A 12,187-nucleotide genomic window follows, 5' to 3' on the forward strand; every position below is an offset into this window, starting at 1 on the left:
GGTATCTGTATTCGCGGTTTCGCGTATTCGCGATCGCTGATTTAATATAAAATGAAATCTAAAAAAATGTGAATTTTAAAGCGTCGTGAATATTTTCCGCCATAAAAAACATGGGCGTGGCTAAAATTATCTTTCCCGGTCAAAACAGCGCTCAGTGGGTGGGGGAGAGGGGTGACAAAATCGCGAGCGTGGATGTTTCTCGCTAATCCTTGTTCAGTATGTGTTATGCGTTTGTCATAGAAGGTTTCGTCTTTTGCTTTTCATTTATATGTTTATAAATTGAATAAATTTATCAATTTATAAATTGATATGCTTACAAAAATGATAAATCTACCGTTTTGCAGCGTAAAACAGACTTTTTCGAGTGTATTAACGGAAGAAAGTGACTTTATTGTGGACAAGTTCTTTCTAACCCCTACAAAAATATGACTACGAATAACAAGAGAAATGTGAAAATATCAAAGAAGGTGATGACATTAGCGAATAAAATTGAGTTATTAGACAAAATTTCTAATGGTGAAAGTGTCTCCTCAGTGGCAAAACATTATAAAATCAATGAGTCAACGGTACGATCAATCAAAAAATCGGAAGAAAAAATCCGCCGTAGTGTCCGTGAAAACGCGCTAATTGCTTCAAAAATTTGCTCTGTAACTCGTGATGTTAAATTATAAAAAATGGAAAAAGCTTTAAATCTGTGGATAGAAGACCGAACTCAAAATAAAATTCCGTTAAGTTCACTCATCATTCGCGAAAAGGCAAAACTCCTTTATCAACACGTTAGCGAAACTAGTTGATAGAACTGGCGTGATGTTTTTTTTTTGCTAGCAAGCAAAGGCGTTGGTTTGAAAGATTTGTTTGAAATTTCTAATAAATATTACATTTAATATTAAATTGTTTCTTATTTTCATTTCGGTGCCATATGCTTGCATTTCACTAGGTACTGTCTATGTACATAGTCATATTATGAAGGTACATATAATACATACATAGACAAAATTTTAGACTAGTTTTTCTTATATATTTCATACTTTGGAACGGAACCCCTTTATTACTATGGGAGCCATAACTCAGTATTCGCGACATTTCTCAGGAACGTAACCCCCGCGAATAGCGGGGGTTTACTGTATATGGCAATATTTCTTACAGTTTGCACCAGATAAGATTGACACGCGTAGGTGATGACGTAATATTGCATCAGCTGTTACTTTCGGCTATATAAGCACGCTCTGCAAGAGTTGCAGTTATTCCTTGCTTGTGTCAGGGAGGCGAGTTACATGCAGTTGATGCCACAAAGAAAGACTGCTATTGTTGCTTTACGTGAGGAAGGATGTTCTTCCCGTAATATTGCTTATAGAGTGTCTTGTAATCAGTTGACAGTGAGTAGATTTCTTTCCAAACTCAAGAATACTGGTTCTGCTGATAGGAAAAAAGGAACCGGACGCAAACGAGTCTCTACGCCAAAACAGGACCGCGGTTTGAAGCGTAAAGCTTCTTCGTCTCAGCTGAAAAGAGAATGGGAAGAATATACAGGAGTGGTAGCAAGTATAGTAACAGTCAGAAGACGCCTCTTCAAAAATGGACTTGTAGCCCGTCGGCTTAAGAAAAGCCCCTCCTCACACAAAAAATGAAAAAGGCCCAATTAATTTGGTGTAAGGAGCATAACAAATGGACCCCCGAGCAGTGGAAGTCAGTTATTTTCTCGGATGAGAAGAAATTCAACCTGCATGGCTCTGATAGGAGACAAACGATTCGCAGTAGACGTGGTGAAGAATACCATCCAGACTGTATGGTATCTAGAGTGAAATTCTCTACCAGCCAAATGATATGGGGGGTGCATTTCGTATCGCGGAGTAGGTCACCTGCAGTTTATAAAAGGTTCCGTAAATGCCAATGGATACCTAGCTATATTTGAAGACAAACTGATGCCAACCATTAGAGACCATTTCAACCTGCCAAATAACAGCATCTTTCAGTACGACTCTGCTCCTTGTCATCGGCGAAAAGTGTAAGTAGGCACTTCTGTAGTTACTTTAGCTTCATTTCTGCATTTGAGGTTCGACAGTGTATTTACATTTGTTACAGGTGAAAAAATAGTTGGAAGAACGATCCATTACAACTCTTAGCTGGCCAGGAAACAGCCCGGCCGGACCTGATTCCTATAGAAAACTGTTGGCATCGTGTGGAACCTGCAGTTGCCAGAAAGAAAACAAAGACCCTTCGTGAACTTCAGGAAGCCATAGTTCGTGTTTGGTACCACGAACTATCAGTTGATTACCTTCAAAAATTGATCTTGTCGATGCGTCGACGGTGTGCTGCTGTCATCAGGGCCAGAGGCGGTTCAACTAAATATTAGTTTGCACCTGCTGAACATTTCATTTTGTTTTCCATTTATAATGATATGAAGCAAACCGAGGGCTTCTGATAACATTTCAGCCATAATTTTCGTTTTTACCAAACCTGTTGTTATAAATGTTGCAAATGCTCATTTTGGAATATTTTGAGACCACCTGTCAAATATTACTTAGCTTTGTCTTAACTATTAATAAATATCTTTTGTTTTTATTTGTGATGGTAGTCATTAATGTAACATATCACCAAGAAAAAGGGTTAGAAATGTCAAATTCCTAGGTAATGCACTCTCTTTGAACACTAGGGTGTATATATATACAAATTTGGATATAACATAAGAATATGACAGCAAGTCGGCTGGCGAATACAAAGTAAACCAGTATTTAAATACAGCAACAACGAAAAGGTGAGGGGAGGATAAATCGAGATAAAGAGTGATACAGAAGGAATGCGGTTCTAAAGTAATTTAGAAAGAATGTCAATTAATAAAAATACCAAATAACATAACTTTACAAAAACCTATTAATTAAAATTTAACGGGGCCCCTTGAAGGCACCAGGTCCAAATTACGTGAAATATTACTATAAATGGAGGTGAAACCAATTACAACAACGCGTCCAACAGAGTGAAACAAAATTGACTCGTCATAAGACAATTTTATTTATTTGTACCTGAGCAAGGTTTGAATTTTGTTTTTATCATTTTGTAAGTGGTTTATACTGATGATATCATTTTAAAATAATTAACCCAGTAATCTACTTTTTGGGTACGAATTTACAAAAGAACAATACATTCGAACCTCTCAAATCCGGCAGCACCATTTTCTATGTTTAAGAAATTCTGCAATACTACCCGAGAACCAGAAAATGTACTTCTTTGATTGGCTATTCCCGAAAGCTGTGTTACAGTTGTGCAGGATGGAGAGATTACAACGGAGAAATACGTCTTTATCACGTTTCAAGACATTGAGAAATTTGTTTGGTAACGGAAATGTATAATTGCTATTCGAGAACAAGATTGGCGACTAATCGACGATAAGCAATAGGTTACTCAGTTTCTGAGCTTCAAGACTTGTACGTAAAATATTAGATTGCGGCAACGATTCACTAAACATTTTTACTGTATAGTCAATGCCTTCAAAACATTAACTAATGTTTTTAAAACATCAATGGCCAGTCGTTGTTGGTCAAATACAACAACTAGCGGTTGTATTTGACCATAGGCTACCTAAAAGAAAATTAAGTAGCCCAAGGAGCGTGGCCTTTTCAGAACGTATACAGAAGTCCTTGTTTATTCTGGAAAAGATTGTATTGTGAAAGACACTCGCCATTGCAATTTCGGTAAAGGTTCTTTGAAGCCTTTTTCTTATCGCTTCCAAACCTACTCTTTTTTATAAATAAAGGGGAGAGAAGCGCTCCTTATTTGTACCATACGACATAAAGCAGATATGTAAGAATTCCGCATGTGTGCAATTTAGTTCGAGAATGAGAAACACAAATGACTTTGAACATGACATAATAGACATGCCGAAACCGCAACCCTGCTGGCGTTTTCACGTACTCTATTTCGGGTATATCAAGATTGGTCCAATAACCAAATAACATCTGGCAAATGACGATCATGCGGTCGGAAATAACTCGCTGATGCGAGAGGCAAATGGAGGCTGGAAAGACTTGTGGAGGGTAACAAGAAAGGCTGCAGTCAGTCAAATAACAACCCAGTCTTTAGTTACCATCAAACAATTTAGCGGCAACCAAAGAGGCATTTCAGAACGCACAACTTATCGTACTTTGTCACGAATGGGGTATTTATTTCAACCTGAAGACCGAACCGTGTTCGACATTATCAGCAAAAAAAAAAAAAAAAAAAAAGGCGGTTACAATGGGTCCATTAACACCAACATTGGACAGTGGAGGATTGGAAAAAGTTGCCTGGTCTATTGAACCTCGGTTCCTGACGATGAGTGGACCTAACCACTATTGCTCAAGAGCATTCCGTACAGGTTCTTGCTCTTCAAGAATCTTATTCATATAAAGGTTTTGTTAAGGGTCTACCTATTCGTTATCGGATTATACAGTCCAACCCTATCACAGTAGGGACTGGCGGAAATGATCGACGATGGAGCTGGGCTTCAATCGTGATTACAGATCCAACCCTGACGGTTACAAAGATTCCTAGTCTGTGTTCCACGCATGCTGTGTGTGTTTGCTTGGAGGGTTGGTTTGGCCAAATTTATCTGGTCTCGCTTTATTGCCAGTGCTCACAGTAGCGGGATTCCATTCAACCTTCCGTCGATCATCTGGATGCAATATTATGATCCCTTTCGGATAAACAGGTCATCGTTTTGATGGATGCGAATTCAGAGTCCACCTTGTGGAATAGCCCACAGACAAATCAAAAAGGAGAGTTGCTGGAGGACCTTATTCTTTCGCAACGTTTAAGAATTCTCAGTACTTCTGGACATCCCCCGACTTGTGTAACCCCTCAAGGACATTCCTACATCGATGTGTCTCTTGTTACCTCGTCCATTACCTCTAAGATCAGTGATTGGAAATTACACACAAGCTGGTCCACTAGCGACCATAATGTAATCACTTTCTGTTTGGGTGCTGACATCTCTAGAACCAGATCGGATACAACTGATAACCCTAGGTATCATACACAATCGGCCAAATGGCAAATTTTTGAGAGTTCACTCAAGGAGACTCTTTCATCGGAAGAGCTGAACGTCATGAAAACTCTTTCTGTTGACAACCAGGTAAATTTCATTCAGGACAATATACTACAGGCGTGTGACAAATCGATGAGTTTTAGGAAGAGTAAACCTTATCATGTGCTCTAGTGGTCACCAGTTTTATCGAACCTAAAATCGCTAACTAGGCGAACACAACGTGAATTTCAGAGAGCAAAAAAGAGATAGAACCCGTTCATTCCTGGAAATACTGGTGTTACAAAAAAGATAAGCAAGCTCGATGGCAATATCACCAAGAGATATATAGACAGAAAAAGGCTTCATGGGAAAGTATGGTGAATTCCCAGGGATGTTGATCACTGGGGACTAGTGTACAAGTTACTGAGTAACAAGATCCCGCCTGGAGAGGTGTTTGCTTCAGTTAAAACTGCAGAGAATCAGGACACCCTTTCGTGGACGTCTACAATTAATAGAATTCTTGATGTAATCATACACCAGGACGATGGAACGTGTGAGCTCCTGGAGCAGGTGGAAATTAAATCTAAAAATTCGACTTATATTGGGCAGTCTGAAAAGATTCCTTTCACATTTGAAGAGTTAGATAATGCAATAAATTCAATGGGCTCTGGGAAATGTCCAGGTTTTGATGGTCTTGAAGTGGACGTCCCCAAAAGTGCCTGGAAAGTTGTTTCTCCTTTTATTCTCAAGCTGTTTAATTCTTGCCTGCAACATGGAATTTTTCCTAAAGCCTGGAAAATTGCAAATCTTAAGATACCCCTTAAACATCCTAAGAAACCTGAGGACGACCCGGCTTCATACAGGCCGATTTCCTTGCTACCAGTTATGGGCAAGGCACTGGAAAAAGTGATCGCTAATCGACTATTATTTATTCACACCAATAAAGCATTATCATCTCCTGATCAATTTGGTTTTACTCGTGGTAAGGGGACTGAGGATGCAATTGCCAGACTCCTTACTTTGCAAAAGGAAACTGATACAAAATACCTACTTGGCCTCTTTGTGGACTTCAAAGGGGCCTTTGACACCCTTTGGTGGCAGAGTGCTCTGGAGAGGTTCTGGGAGGCCGGGGTTTCTAGACTAATCTTCAAATTACTTACAAGCTATTTTTACCAGCGCTCTATCATAGTTAAGAGTGGTACTAAACAGGTTTCTAGACATGTTACAAGGGATTGCCCACAGGGAACCAATTCTTGCCCCCCCCCCCGTGTTGGAATGTTGTGTTTGATTCATGGCTCATCAGGAAATTTGAAGGAACAAAGATGATTGTCTATGCAGACATCTTACCATCCTTGTTCGAGGAAATTCAAGGAAGAATCTGGAAGACACAGCTAACTGCGTCTTACAAGAACTTTCAACTTCGTCTGCAATTCACAAACTGCAAGTTTCAACAACTGAAACATCGCTCGCAGATGCTTTTAAAAGGAAAATTAGATAGAGAACGTCCGCCACTTGTAAAGTATAGAGGACAGACAATTAAATATACTGCCATTACATAATATTTAGGTATTCAACTTGATGATGCCTTAATTTTTCTGCCACATACAAGGTATGTGAAAGAGAAGTGTAAATCTTTCTTATCCAGATTGAGACAGGTAACCAGGCAGGAATGGGGCCTGAGAGGCCATTCACTCAGGTTATACTATAATTGTGTTTTTTTACCTATCACTGCTTATGCAGCTGGAGCGTGGGGATATAGTGCCAACAAGTCTGCAATTATGAAACAGCTGCAGGCCCAGCGTGCTGCCCTCCTGATGATGTCTCAGGCGTGTAGAACCACTTCTACTATGGCTTTGCAGGTGTTATTGGGAAAATTACCTCTACACCATGAAATACAATATAGATATATGATGTATCACCTGAAGAAATCAATACCTGTTACTTTGGATGACGTGCAACTCGACCTAGATGCTCCTTTAACATCTGAGAAAAGAAGGCTTCGTTCCATTTATGTAGATAAATGGCAAAGAAACTGGTCAGCTTCGGAACTTGGGTGGTGACCAGAGAGTTTTTACGATCGGTGAAGGAGTTCAGGAAGAGAGAACCTTTGTGGTTTGCACCTGGCTTGCATGGTACATTTTTACTCACCGGCCACGGGAGTATTAACAGCAAATTATTCAAATTAGGATTTCTCCTACCCCACTTTGTCTCTGTGGACAGGAAGAGAGTATTGACCACATTATTTTCGATTGTCAATATTATCAAGACTACAGGCGTGAACTGTAGCTTGTTTCAGATATCTTCACATTGGAAAATAAACTTGCGCTTATCCGATCTCAAGCGCCATTTATAGCACTGAACACCTTTGCCTCACGTGCTTTTAAAAGAAGAGAGAAGCTTAGACTTGCTAATTTGGGATAATTTTATCAGGAGTTGATAATGATTGGATACTCACTGTAATCAAATATACCCTGCTGGACATTAAACGGGTTCCTGTATATAGTGTAAATTCTTGGTGTTCTTCTGAAGACGTGGAACCTGTTAATAGCGTGATTGGGGTAAAAAAAAAATAATAAATAAATAAAACAAAATAAATAAAAAACTTGTTTCTCCGAGGAAGTGCCTGGAGCAATGTCTACAAGAGATTAGACATAATTATATCTCAAGGAATCTTGCTGATCCCAGCTTCTAGGATGGGATTATTTCTCATAGCATGAGAAGTCAGTCCACTTCAACTCTCTTTCCTTTAGTCTTGCTTTATTTCTTCTACCTTCTAACTATTGGAGGATTCCACTGTTTGATCCTCCTCTCTTATATTCACATGGCTGAATTAATGAAGTCACGTTTGAGAGAAGTGCATGGCATAAACATTATTTCTGTTGAGCATTTCAGCTGGAGGATGAGCAGAACAGTTGTCAAGAAATAAAATCTTGCAGTCATCATCCAGTCCAGCTTCCCTGCAGTGAGCATGAGCTGCTGGTACAAAATGTTTGTGAAACCAATCAGAAAAGATGTTCATGGCGATCCGTGCCTTTTTGTTAGCACCATGGACTGGTACGAATTCTCTCCTTTAAAACAGCGAGGACGCAAGCTTTGGCCTATCACAGCACGTTTATACTTATGCGTGCCTGCTGCATTAGTACATAACAGCATAGTTAATCTGCCCTTGGCATCCTTAATTCCTGTTGGGGTTGTATCATCAGCTGTAGTTAGTGTCTTCCTGGAGAAATAACGACAAAACAATGTTTCATCAGCGATGAACTTGGCAAACTCGTCAATGAATTTCTCCGCTGCCTCGTGATCAGTAGATGCTTTATCACCACACAGCTTTAAAAATTTAATGCTGTGTCTTTTCTTGAATTTTCAGTTCTTTATAATAGCTCTTTGCTTGTTCCATGATCAGCTGACCGGTAAGTGGCATGTGTTCACTGCGACGCTGACGGATCCACTCTTTCAAAGCACAATCAAGATCTTCATTTTTAGCTTTATACAATGTTTTTTCTATTTTTCTTTAACTTCCGTTCATCACCTTCAGCATAGAACGTGAACAGTTTATCCTTCTCTTTCTTCAGGTCGTAGATGGTGGTCATTCCAACACCAAACTCTTCTGTAAGCCGTCTCACACTTACACCGCTGCCCAGTTTCTTCAACAAATTCACCTTCTGGTCTATAGATAAACTAAAATGCTTCCTCTTCTTCTTATCACTGTTACCCGGGGTATCAGATTTTTTTGACATTTTCAGCAATATCTTTGTTGAAACCACAGAGCACAGAATAAACTAAACAAACGGTGAGTAATGGACATAAGACACCTTGCGTTGATGATAATTGGCGCTTTACTGACGTCAACACGCCGCGTCACATCTTTTTCCAATCAGGGCCCCCAGTTTCCAAAAGTTTCGGTTTTTGGAGGTTTTCGGAATTTTGGACTGGGGATACTCAACCTGTAGTAAGGGTTTCACTGGTAGTTTGTACTCGCGTAATATTTGTTTGTTTACTTTGCTTTTTTATGGCGTATTAGCTACTGTGGCTATAGTGTGCCAACACGTAATATGAACAAGAAAATTTTGGATGCGAATGTAACACGTAAGTGGATGGATCGAAGCCCCTTGATTTCAAATCAGGGGTTCCAGTGCTCTGATCACAACGAGTCCTTTCATGGATTTTGTGTGTGGTAACCTTTGTTGGGTTTTGGGGATCTTTTTTAATGTGGGGCCCGGGTGCGTTGCAATCACCTAAGGTCTCTCCTAACTCACTTTTTTTTAATTTTTTTTTTTTTATTTCTGGAACTTCCTTAAGGATCATGTTTATCAGCTACAACTGCTAAAAATCTTACACGAACTGAGGACAGAACTTAGAATTTATTCATGAAACAATTGACATGGACATGTGTTGTATCTTATCTAGGGCGACTCCTGAACGTTGAACTTTGTCATGGTACAGAACTCTCTAAAATGGCCAGGAACGAGTGTAGTACTATGGCCTATTTGTGCAGTGCGTGTGTGTTGTTTTCTTTAGTTGTTTCTGGCTACTTTGCTACTGGGATGCAGCAATCACCGAGAAGGTAACTATTGCTCTCAGTACCCGTCTTTGCTTATTTCAAAGACTAAAGAGAAGTATTCCCTTCGAGATCCTTGACATCCACCTTGATCTGGCCAATGATCCCAAAAGAGAGAGAAAACGTATAGAAAAAGGAAGAACAGTGTTCTACCTTTCATGCTTAATATATGGAAGACTGCCCTTTCAACTCCTATATTATCTTCACTTTTTATTATATTTTAATGGTGAAGTGAGTGTTTCGTGTGAAAGAGGCTTGCTTCAAGTGGAGTCCTATCAGTGACTGTTTTCGTGATTACTTGGGAATATTTCTGGCATCTCACCAGGTTTGCACTACTGGATCATCTTAAGTTCCAGGATTTCAGATGATTCCTTAATATACTGAGAGATTATCTTTTTATCCGTAATGCCCCAAGAGCACCTGGTGAATGTTCCGTAGTGCTACGTAGTTTTTCTCTTTATTTTATTGAAGTTCTCATTCCACATTAAGTCAAGATCTGTATGGGATACATTTCAGACGATCAAATTATTTATAACTATTTGCATATTATGTATATTGTCAGTTGCGCTGTTTTTTTTCCCAATATTATCATAATATTAGGCTGCTAGACACTCAGGGTCGTTATTCTGTCTTGCGACGTTTTCATTTATATTTTCTGAGCATCGTAAATTTGATCATCCGCCGAAGAACTATAAAGCAAAGGTCTTTTCTACAGAATATTGGCTCTTGAGATGGATGAACTGGTTCTGTGGTTTTCCATTGACTATCTCAAGATCCACACTGCTTGCCTATCTGTATATACCTTTATTGAAATCAGCAGTAATGATATGGTGTTACGCTGAGGACTGATGCAATACCCATAACATCAATAATGCGAAGGGTATCGAGGTATATTTACAGTCCTGGAGTCATACAGTAACGATAAAATAAAATCTTCAAACTAATCACTAGAAAGATGGATGCTCCCTCAAAAGCAGACGTCATCAGGGCACCCAAGAAAGCAGCAGAAACTCCATTAACAGCCATTTATCCCTTCAAACCCGACTAGTATTAGAGAAATGTTTACCGCAAACACAATAGTTAATGCAATGAAAATAGACCACTATACATATACGTATGCTAAAGTTTGCGCCATTATAACTGTGTGTTATGCTATTAGGATTTTGAGTATACAGTACTGTACTTACGTTATTCGGACGACAATTACAATTTTAAGGGGTGATGCGCTTTCTTTGAACACCTGTGTGTGTGTGTGTGTGTGTGTGTATATATATATATATACTGTATATAGGAGCTAATAACCTCATTTACGCTATTTAAAACTTTTTAATATTGAAATCTAATTGTCATTATACATAATTCCAATATATATATGTATATAATTCTCTAAATTATATATTCTCTAATATCACAGCCTGATGTAATGTTCAATCGTTTATTCGAAGACGTTCTGTTAAGTTTAAATATACTTTACATACCCTTAAATAATATAAATAAATTTTCTGTTTATACCCCGAGACGACCACACGGTCAGAGGAGTTTACAAGATACAGAGAATACGCGAAACAGTAACGTATTTAGCAGCCATGGGCTTGAACCCCAGTCCCTCAAAGTACGTGCACTTATGCGTCCTTGCGGTAACCACTGGGCTACGGCGGCCGTTGATCATTCTTTATGCCTTTGCTCTATTTTTTGAATTGTTGTTTCAATATTTGTTTCAATGAAACAAATGTTATTATGAAACTATTATACATATATGTATAACACTATTATTACTATTAGCCATATGCTGCAAGGAAGCCCGACGCCTTTGCCGCACCAGCCAAAAACAAATTTCTGAGTTACCGTGTGTGTGTGTGAAAGAGAATAATGATGATATCCAGCTCAGGACCCTGGGTTTGCCAAGCCCATACTCACCAGATGTGAGCCCCTGGGACAAAATAGTTTCAATTGCTTTTATCATCCTAGTTTTCCAAGGCAGGACGCATCAACGCATTTTAGGACAAGGGATAACTTTTATAATGGAACGTACATTTCAAAAAAAAAAAAAATAATAATAAATTAAAAACGGAGTCAAATTTAAAAGATAACAGCGGGATAAGAGTTTTTTTATTTCAACATATGAACAACCGGAGTTAACCAAACGTCAGGATATTCTTGGACCCCCCCCCCCCCCCACACACGTCTGATTTGGCTGTAATCGCATCGGTTCTAAAACGAGTTGCGTGGTCTCCACTTTCCACCTTGAAGTATATATATATATATTTTTTTTTTTTTTTGAAAAGTGCACTATAAATATCATCAAAAAAACTAGTTGGGTAGAAAAGTAAAGGAGTCGTTTGGGGATGTGCATAAAAAGGGGCTCTAGAGAATACAAGTGTTGCATTTAGAGAACGAAATAACAGATGTCTGATTAGACAGGAGGCAAAAATATAGAGGTCTTGGAATGAGTACAGAGAAGAAGAATGAAAATCGCAAGGTAATATTAAATAAACAATAAATATATAATTATGAGCAACTCCAACATTTATTGATTATTCTGAATTTTAACTGGCATGTTCAGTTCTGTTGATGCCTACCGAATACATTACTGAAACTAGAAGGAAGAGTTTGCTCATGATTAAAAACTG

At 38.8% G+C, this 12,187-nt stretch overlaps 1 protein-coding gene across 2 annotated transcripts in view; it reads right to left on the reverse strand.

Annotated features, from left to right (window-relative positions):
* LOC150089523 (ecotropic viral integration site 5 ortholog-like) overlaps window positions 1-12,187 on the reverse strand; it is a 338,392-nt gene that overhangs the window by 172,023 nt on the left and 154,182 nt on the right. The gene's annotated exons all lie outside the window — the stretch shown is intronic.

The sequence above is a fragment of the Mastigoproctus giganteus genome, chromosome 2 (assembly GCF_048544385.1).
Source record: "Mastigoproctus giganteus isolate SK-2022 chromosome 2, ASM4854438v1, whole genome shotgun sequence".
Taxonomy (NCBI): domain Eukaryota; kingdom Metazoa; phylum Arthropoda; class Arachnida; order Uropygi; family Thelyphonidae; genus Mastigoproctus; species Mastigoproctus giganteus.